At 33.5% G+C, this 11058-nt stretch overlaps 1 long non-coding RNA gene across 1 annotated transcript; it reads right to left on the bottom strand.

Annotated features, from left to right (window-relative positions):
• Positions 1-7759: 7759 nt before the first annotated feature.
• On the bottom strand, positions 7760-10244 carry LOC116208416. Its single transcript, XR_004157067.1, has 2 exons — positions 9967-10244; positions 7760-9301 (listed from the first exon to the last, which is right to left on the bottom strand). It is a non-coding gene; the product is annotated as an uncharacterized LOC116208416 (long non-coding RNA).
• Between the last annotated feature and the right edge of the window lie 814 nt (positions 10245-11058).

Below are 11058 nucleotides of genomic sequence, written 5' to 3'. Positions count from 1 at the left end.
ACCGTAGATACTTTTCTATTTCTCATTATTCGTTTTCCTTTCATGTAAAAGGCTTACAGCCTATTTATAATTCTGATTGTCGTTAATAAAAGTTAAGTTGGAATTGCTCCAAACTTCACAAAAACAAATACTAATAAATTCTTTCATAAGAATGCCTTAACCTGCAAATCATGTTACTTAAATTTCGAGATTTAATACTCCAAACTAAATCCAAGCTCACAATATATATGAATTAATTTTCATGATGAACAAAGCTAGAAACACAATGCAGCCCATAACTATTCAAAAAAAAAAAACACATCTCCAGCTCATAAATATTCAAAGTAAGTAGAGCTTACGATCTTAACACGCAAGTAGAAATTAATTTAATGTTTGTACATGTATTATGTTTTTCATCTTGCTGTGTTTTTCACTCTTTAGAACACACATCTTTGCTGCTTTTTGACCTTGTCAGCCAAAAAAGGAAGGTCGCTTTTTTACCTGCAATTTTTCTCCGTTTATTTGTACTATATTATACTTAACATTACATGACCAATTGTGAAGGCTCTTTAGGTAGGACTCTACTTTTGCTTATAAATAAATAAATGAAAGGTAGATTTCTTTTCTATTTAATTTTGTCATCGAGAAAAAGGCACATTTATTTTGTAGCATTTTTTATTGAAAACATTACCTCCACGGTGTTTGTTAGACGTGGACAGCTTAGGGCTCCTTTAGCCTAAGGAGAAGATTATCATAAATAATTATCGCAACCCGCCATAGATGCTTAATTTTAAATTAAACAAACACAAACTAAGTTTATTTGAAAATTATATGTACATATATATATATATATATGTATGTATGTATATATATTTTATACTTGGCATTTTTAAAGCGTAAACTTGCGCATTCTTAAGAGTTTGTATTTGCAGCCGAGTCAACTTGGTGGAGTCGTTGGAAACGCGCGTCGAGTCAAAGTCAGTTGCATGTCAGCTCGCAGCTTCCAACGATTCAATTTTAGTTTTAATCCAGCAAAGTTTTATTAATTTTGTGTGGATTTTTATTTGGAATGGACAACTCATAGTCAGCGGGCCAATGAGAAGTGATTCCGTATTATAATGACACCTCGTGCTCCCTCCCACTGGTTATTCTTGACCGTCGTTGGATAATGAGAGAGGCTTCTTTCTTCCCCTAACTTTTCAGATTTATTTGTTGAATGAATGTTTCTCTTTTCTTGAGCTTTATTGGCTACGAAAGAGAGATGCTAATATATATTCAACCAGCTAACTTAGAATTCAACTTCTATGTCAATAAAAGGTTGATAGTCCAAAAATATATATACTTCCTCTAAATTCTTATATCTATCAATTTCCTATTTTTTTTTCTAATTTTAACCTATAAATTCATAAAATTTCACACCGTACTCGTATCTATCAAAACGTGAATTTCTTTTTTAGTAGAAACCAAAACGTCAATTATTCCATTAAATTTGTTGAAGTGGCCATTAATGTTGCTTGTGAAACTAGAGGAAGCTTCCGTGGATGCTAGGCCCCATTCCGCCTGAATGATTTCTTCATTTTGCCGCCGCATCTCTCCATCATAAGCACATGCTTCGGGGACAAAATGGACATTTCACACAGGGGATTACTCTGTTGAATATCCCGTTGTCGGGCAGTCGAAGGAGGCAGTCAACGAGCACGCAGCCACCGCCATGGCCACGGGCGTGCCTCTGGGGGATGACACTCCTCATCGTCACCCAGTAGCCATATACAACCTGTGATGCCTGCAAGCCCTTCAGCCACCTCATCCCCCTCCGCCTCGCCATTTAATCCACCGACTAGGTGACCCTCTCCTTCATCACCTGCAAGGCCCTCTCCACCCTTCAGTCCTCCTCCTTCCTCAATTGCCCTATCTCCCTCATTTCACTACAAGAAATACCCCTATTGGAGACAAATAATGAGAGGCAATTATAGTATTTGCCTCTTAAATTCTTATTTTGAAACAAATACGATATATGTCTCTTATGTGCAATGTTTTCAAACCAGGCTCAGACATCAAACCAGACTCTTCACATAGTCATGTATCAATCGGTTCAACCACCGATTTGACTATTTATTTTATTTACAATAAATTATAAGGAATTCCATAATTATTTAATTTAAAATTCATAGTCCTTAATAAAGTCATTCATTGCAATTTCCATTTTAATTTAAAGATATAAGCACCGTGACTATTGGTACATAGATTACAAAGTTTATATCACAAGCGATAAATAAAGTTATGAATCGGTATCTGAATATTCAATTATTTTATTTATATATCTAGTATATTAAATGCATATCTTAATCTGGAAAAGTAATATGGTAAATATCCAAATTTGTAAATCAAACAAAAATTAGAGAAGGAAAGATTTTTCTGGAAAAAATCAACCCAATCATAAAAAAACGAGCCATTCGGTGGATAGGCCAAACATGTTTACTGGTTTTGACCTTAACCGAGTTTTTGTAAAACTCGGCCCGGACAAGTGAGCGAGTAGCAGGTTAACTGATTTGACCAGCCGGGCCTAGCCGGATTTAAAAACATTGGTTATCTGGATTTTATTTGTCTCTAAAACATCTAAAATTAATAATTTAATAAATGATAAATCTAACACAACTAATAGTAGCAAATAAGTCTTTTGCCTCTAAAAAATCAAATTTTAAAAACATATAAATAGAGGAATATAGAAATTTTTTCAATAAATCCATATTTAGATGGTAAAAGTTTTAATTGCTTTCTAATTCCAGTTGTATTTACTCCTAATATATTATCTTAGAGGTAAAATACCGTTGCACCCAACTTAATAGATTTTATCTACAAAATAAGTAGATAAAATATTGAAAATTTTATGAATTTTTTTATCTAAAAATAGAAATATAAAAATTTATTTAAAATTAAATAAATAAAATAGTAAGCTAGTAATTTGTGTATTTATCACCTATTGTGTTTTTATTTAAAATAAATGAAGTAGTAGATAAAATGTTGAAAATTTATTTAAAATATTCAAGTTACTATCTACGTAAATCTTTTTATTTATTTATAGGAGTAAACTACATTATGCAAATATTAAATAAAATAAAATAGTGAGCTAGCAATTTTTGTGTATTTATACAGTTTTTTTTATGTATATAAATTTTTGTATATGAAAACAATCTTCAAATTTACCATCCCAAGGAAAGAACAGATAATAATATATATACCCAACGTCTGATTTTCTATTATATTTACATATTAATTGTTTTATTAATTTTAAATAATTATAAAAATAAAAATTTTACATATTTTATAGAGTCTGGACATTTTTTATTATGAGATATAAATTGAATTTATAATTCAATTCAAATATACATTGGTGGTGAAATGGAAAAGGCGTGAGACTAAAAATATTCTGTTAAAAGTTAAAGATTTGAGTCGGGTTCGAGACACAAGATATATGAGAGAGAATGTAATTGAGATAATTTACTTTTGAAAAAAAATATATGAAGGCAATTATAATTGTCTGGCGATAAATTTAGTAACAAATTGTTGCTATATCATCTTATTGGATGCAAATTTGTTGATAAACTTGTGCAGTTAAAAGCACGCTGTGCCACGGTGGAGTGTTGCGGCACTTGCTTTATGAGAGCTCCTGGGGGTGCTGTGCCATGGCATGGGCCATCTTATTGTACTTCCAATCCACGGCAGCTTCGTTCCTTCGCTTTTTGTCCTCGATTTTTGGGTTCTTAGGTCCTTTTAGACTTAATCTCGTATCATTGATTTCTCATTTTCAAAGCTCGTGAGCGGTGTTCTTGAAGATGAAAATAGATAAATGAGTATCATTTTTCTTCTTTAATATAAATTAAAGACTATTATTTTTATCTTCTTTAATATAAATTTTTCTTACCTTATTTTATAGTATATTTTTATTGATTGTAAACTATAATTTTTATCAGTCTAAAACACATATATTATATAATAAAATTGGCAAAAAGGAAAATCAGATCATTTTCTACTCCACGCAATGAGCGGGCTCATGACTAGTTTATATGAGGTAGAGTAGAGGTGCACTCGACTTGATGGTCTTAGAGTATTCCGATCACTAAATGAAATTTTTACGATATTTTGAGTTTTAAATTTTCATCATTATTTAAAATTTTAATTTTGCAAAAAAAATTATTATTGAGAAGATGTGATATTCTATGTTTAAAGAAATATTAGAAATATTAAAAAAAATGATAGACAAATAACTGCATCTTATTAGATTATATTTACCTAAAGAATCATAACTTCAAAAAAATATTCTATAGTTTTATTTTATTATTATTTTCATTTTATCATGGTATGAAAGAAAGTTAACGTTAACTTTTCTGTTAGTTCTATTGAAAGTTCCGTTAGTCAACTCGGTCAAACCAGGATGGAGTATCAATTTTGATCATAAGTTCACCGTTCTCCAGCCATTCAAGAAAACCTCAAAGGAAAGGAATGCAATATATTTATATAAGATTAAAAATGAAAAAAATATTACATCCTTTACTTATTATTAGAATAAGATAGATCTGGCTTTAAAAGAAACTCGCTTGTACAAGATTGCTCCCGCACCTTTGCACAAACTAAAATTGTCCCAATTTTTAAAATCCTTTTAATATTTGCTTTTTTTAAAAAAAACAAAATTTTAAGATAATAGAATACTGCGTTTTAATTTATTTTTTTTGAGATTTTCCTTAAATGTAGGAGAGATCTTTTGTAGTTTGTGCATATAATAGAGTTTAACTTTTAAAAATTGTGGGGTTACAAAATGAAAATTTCCCTCAATAGCATATAAGATATAAGATGTCTGCTCTGGATTGCAACTAGGGGTGGTAATTCGTGTCGTGTCGTGTTTATACGTGTCGTATCTAAACGGGTTCGTGTCATCGAAGTCATAATCCGTACACGACACGATTATTAAACGAGTTAGGTTTTGGAAACCCATACACGACACGTTTATATCCGTGTTAACCCGTTTAGACACGTTTAAACTCGTTTATCGAAACGTATCATAATAGGTACACGTATATACGACACGATTATAAACGTTATTAGGACAGGTTAACACAACTTGTTTATCCGATCAACTCAGTTACCCGGATACATTAACACGACATGTTTATCCAATTAACTCATTTATCCGAATACGTTAACACGACATGTGTTGGATTGGGTGAAAAAAAGGAAATGAAATTAGGTTAGGGACTTAGAAAGTTAGGATTACATGAGGATATTTTGGTAAATGCAAATACATAAATGAGTGAACGGGTTACATGATTATAGTAACACGATTAAACATGTTTAAATAAACAGGTTTAATCGTGTATAATCGGGTTACACGAGTTCAACCCGATAAGCCATGCTTATTAATCGTGTTTAAACGGGTTGGACCCGTTTAGACCAATTATAAAAAATGTCCAACCCAAACCCGTTTAACTCCGTGTCGTATCCGTGTCGTGTTATCGTGTCGTGTGAAATATTGCCAGTCATTATTGCAACATAATATTTAAAGATAAGTGTTAATATTTACCAAATTTGTTCCATGAATAATTTTATTAATTAAAAACCACAAAAAACCCATATTTTATTAGATTTGATCAAATCAGCAAAAATAAAATTACTTTTCATCTCTAGCTATCGGTTGAATGGCCTGTTTTGACCCGCCCATTTGCTCATTTGCCCTCTAAACCAATTCTCGTGGACATTAGCCTCCTCAGTTATGGTGAGGGGAAATTGCGTCCCCCACTGATACTGTTTCCGTTCGTTTGTACGGAAATGTCATGTGGAGGGCAGGTGACCAAATGAAAAATAATTATAACTTTTTTGTTAGATAATTATAAAAAATTTTAAAATAATATCATACTAATTGGAGATTCTAAATGCAATTATCGTTGTTGTTTTTATTATAACTATTAGATTTTAATAGTTAAAATCTAGACCGCGTCTATATTTTTTTTTAAATATGAAGATTCCTCACTCATATTTGTACTTTTTATATTTTTAATCGCATCATTTTCATGACCCTCAATCGCACTTGAGGATAAATCGATCTTGACTCATATCATTTTTAAATTGATTGTGCCAGTTCATTTAAACAAAACCATAACTTTTTGCCAAAAATGTTGCAATTTTCAGAATGAAAAATCAACTAAAGACTAATAAAAAACCGACTTAAATACAAACCGATTTCGAGCTTGAGGAACAAAAGCGAAAGCTCAGCTCCGACGAACAAACGAATAAACAGAGGACAGTGAAAGAAAGAAAGGGTAGCGTCTTCTTCTCTCCCTATGTCCGTCTCTTTTCTCTCTCTACCTGTCTGGGTTAGTCTCTCTCTCTATACTATTACTTGGGTATCAAAGTACAATGAGAAGCCGCACGAGATTGAAATCTTGGGTAAAGAGAGAGAATGTAGGGAGGGAATGAACAAGTTCAAACATATCTGTTGCAATGGATTGGGGACGGAGGACAAAGGTTGGTGGAGGGAGAAAAGCTTTCTGGTTTTTATGTGTTTGGAGTTGAGTATTGATTTTAATTGGTTTGTAATGATTGCATTGTTGAATTATGAGAAAAAGTGTGAAAAAATAATAAATAGTTAAAATAATTTAATGATTAAGTAATGATTGTGTTATTGAATTGTGAAAAAGTAATGAATAATTGAGAGAATTTAATATTAAAAATTGACTTGAATAATTAAAAAAATTAAAAAAAATGAAAAAAATAACGATTGTGTTGTTAAATTGAAAATAAGTAGAATTGAATTGAGCAGAGTTGAAATTTTTGAACACATATGTAGGTTGGGGTTTTCTGGTTCAATCTTTAATTTGTTTAGAAAATTATGAAATTATTATTTTATTTTATTGAATCGATTAACTTTGCTTTAATTTCAAGCCAGGTTCAACTTGTATCGGACACGACAAAGTGTTATTGAAAAGATTCGTGATTGAATCTATACAAAAGAAAAGTAGGAGTAGAAAATCTTCGTATTATGGAAATATGAACACGTTTACGATCTATATCTCACCTAATAAAATCGAAAGGGTTAAAATAAAAATAAACACGGTAATTGTTTTTTGGTATCAACTGCTATACCATTAGCCTCATACTAATAAACTAAATCTCTGGTTCATAGAAGATATGTGTCACACTAATAATTTTTCCATTTTTTTTATTTGCCATAAATATAAAAAGAATGGAGTTAGATTCTTTCTTTTTATTTTCAAAAATAAATTAAAACATTTTCTTTCCCTTTTCCTTTCTTTTAAAATTTTTTATTAAATTTAAGTATACAAATATTTTTTTTTCCAGCATATACCACTTAATATTGAGAAATCTATTACATCCGACTAATTTAGATTCGATCGCACTCGACCCACTAAGGAAATAAACCTCTATCGATTTCAAATTTTCTCTAATCTCCAGATTTGCACCCGATTTCAAATTTTCTCTAATCACCATATTTGCACCCAATCCCTTATCTAAGGATAACAAGCGACAACTCACATAAAACCAACCAACATTGATAATGACCTATTTCAATTTGTCACTAATTTAAATAACCACTTTTAATTTATGATTTTTTTATGTATATTATTTGATATTTGAAAGTCCTCTAAGTCCAATTAATGTAGATTCAAGCAAATTCGACCTACTAAAAAATAAACTTCTCCTGATTGTGAATTTTCTCTAACCACAAGACTCACACCGGACTGCTTATATAAGAATAACAAACATCGAATCACCTAAAACCAACCCAAAAGAAAAATAAATAAATAAATAAACCAATTCACCCGCTCCAATCAACATCTTTGAGGTGAGGTCCTACACAAGACAAAATTCCGGCAAAATTGTGACACAACACTATAAATCTCTCGTGAGCCTTCCAATAGAGATTAAATTATATGTAAAGCCGGGATATATATAAAAAAAAAACATTTCGCAGAACAATGCCACTGCCAAACCAGGCTTATCCCTCCGATTCCACCAATACTACATCTCCATCGGGAAGTGCGATTGAAAATGGCTTATTTAATTGCCTTGTACATCCTCTAGAGCACTTGGACACTCCCTGTCATGTGTGAGGATGCTCCTGAATCGAGAATCCACTCTACATTACGAGAAATCGATTCCATACCTGAAAGCTTATTATCAGGTCCTGTCATTTTACTAACAAAATTTAGCAGCTCCTGATATTGTTCGTTCGTTAGACCTGGAATTGTTGACGGAGCTCCAGCCATGGCGAGCGGGCCATTTATCAGGGCTGCCCCTGCAACTTGTGGTTGACAAGTAGCCGGCCCTAACATTTGTAGCTTCGGCTCAGTCCACTGCCAGGCTTGCTTATGCTTCTAAGCTGATTGAGCTAGCTGCGGATTTTGGACTGTCTGTGCTCCCGAAGCTCCCCCTGACCCCCAGCCAATTGGGTTAAATTTCAGGTTCTGCTTCTTCGGGTCCCAATCAGTCGGATACCCATGTAATTGCCAGCACGTACTCCTCCAATGGCCCGTTTTCTGGCAGTGATCACAATGGGGTTTTTCCCCATATTTCCTACCAGTATTTGGACCGGTTATGAATGCTGCAGCCTCTACTTGATCATCTCTTCTTGGAGCCATCTCCCTCTACTCCTTTTGGCTAGCCATGAAAATGCATTGCTTACATTAGGAAGAGGTTCGGTGTTGAGACCTTGTGAATGCACTGTACCATATATATCTGCATCTAATCCCATGAGAAATTGGGACAACTTCTCAACCCCCTCCTTTGCTATCTTGACCGAAGCCCTGCATGTGCACCGCGAAGCCTTGGAGTATTCCTCAAGTTCATCCTACAAAGCTTTCAATTTGGTGCAGTATTTAACGACACAACAGGCTCGCTTTCTTGCTCAAGGTGGCTGATTTCTTTCTTCAACTGGTAAATCCTTTGAGCGTTTCCCTATGAGCTCGTTCAACATCTCACAGGCATCATCGATATAGGCGAGACTCCCTTGGGGACCCTTGTCCAGAGAATTATATATCCATGCCACCACCATGTTATTGCACATGTCCTAGGTGTGATAGCTGTCCGACGACTCATCTGGCTTCTCCAACGAACCATCGAAGAATCCGATTTTGTTCTTTGCACTAAGAGCTCGCTTGATCACTTTCGTCCAAGTCGAGTAATTGTCCCTGTTAATTATGGCCGGAACAATTGTGGCCCAAGACTGTCCGAAGGGCTCAGAAAGAAAGGGGATGACGGATCGATCGGCCTTTTCCCGACCGGCATCGCCTTCTCCTACTCCGGATTTTCACTGGACATATTGAACAGAAAGAATATGAGCCTATGGCTCTGATACCGTATCAAATTGCCAATTTACGAGCAATTCTCTTCTGATTCATTGCTGAATACTGCATCTGTTTATATTACATAGGACTAAACAAGCTATATTAAGCAACCTCTAGCTTTCCTGTCCAACTACTAAATCTGCCAAATATAATACAAAGGAATTAATTACAAAATAATAGAAAATCGTATCCTATCTCCAATAGAATTCATACTTGCTGAAAGAAGTTACGAGCTTCATCTTCCTGCTGCCTACTCTTCTCAACAATATAATCAAAGTGCTCACCAGACTTCACATATTCCATCACAACATAGATATATGAAGGTGTCTTGTGACTTCATAAAGTCGTGTGTTAAGTGGATGCATAAAAAGTCTTAGAATATTAATTTCTCGTCTAACTGCAACGAAAGGGGGAAAGAAAGGGACACCAAATCAGTCAACCTTCCAGTCAAGATGCAATCAGACTCTTAAACACAAATTTTAACACAACCAATCGACACAGCCAACAATGCCGGGAACCCCAAAATTGAGAGAAGAACAACAAAATCAAAGAACCCTTCAGCCAATCTCCGGAAAAGTTCCAATAGCCGAGAAAGTTCGGAACTTGGATCTCCAAATTTCAGACGACTTACTTCTACGAGCTGCAGAGCCCATTCACATACACCAATGCATAGATTGAAAGACCACGAGGGAGCACGGGAGCGAGAGCAAACTCGCCGATGAGAGAGAGATCGGAAAAAATAAGTATATTCTGCCACCGGCTCTGGTGACGAGGAAGGTGCGACGAGGGGCGTCGGCCATGGATTGCAGAGACAGCTCAGGCGAGCTCTTCGAGGGGATTCCTCTTAAAATGGAGAAACGAAGAGTAGTCAGCATATGGTGGGAGATTCTCGAGAGTCCGTTTGGTAACTAATGCCTGGTTTGGATTCAAAGATTAATTTTAAAATTTTATCTATTTTAATTTTACTCATAATAAAATAAAATAATTTATACAAAGTGAAAGGGTGAAATCTATTTATATCACTCTTTTTCAACAACAAAACAAAATAATTCATACAAAGTCAAAAGTGAGTCCCACTTATATCACTCTTTTTTAAAATTAAAATCTAATTTTAAAATATTACTTATAAATCAAACGCAGCATAAAATTTTTCAATTCAACAACATAATATTACTTTTCCATTTTTCTTCAATTTTTTTAACTATTCAATTTAATTTTTAATATTAAATTCTCTCAATTATTCATTATTTTTTTCATAATTCAATAACACAATCATTACTTTCTTTCAACTATTCATTACTTTTTTTCACAATTCAACAATACGATCATTACTTTCTCTCAATTATTTATTACTTTTTCACAATTTTTCTCATAATTCAACAGTACAATAATTACAAACCAATTAAAACCAAAACTCAACTTTAAAACTAAACACATCCTAAAATTTTAAAATTTAAGAATCGTGATTAAGAAAGTGAATATTTGAAATTTTAAGAAAAAAAATTTAAAAATGAGTGAATAGGAAGACCTAAGAGTCGGCAAAGGGGTACCTTGGACCACGTAAAAAAAAAGGGTTCGATAAGATTGAGCTTTGCCGACTCTTCTAAGGGTCAGCATAGGTATGCATTTGCCGACTTTCAAAAAGGGTCGCCAAATGTATACAGAAGCTGACCCATTATAAAAGGAAATTAATTTATGTCGATGCATGATGCTGACCTTTATT

The sequence above is a fragment of the Punica granatum genome, chromosome 5 (assembly GCF_007655135.1).
Source record: "Punica granatum isolate Tunisia-2019 chromosome 5, ASM765513v2, whole genome shotgun sequence".
Taxonomy (NCBI): domain Eukaryota; kingdom Viridiplantae; phylum Streptophyta; class Magnoliopsida; order Myrtales; family Lythraceae; genus Punica; species Punica granatum.
Note: the sequence above shows the minus strand (reverse complement) of the source record. Positions and strands in the feature narration are given on the sequence as shown.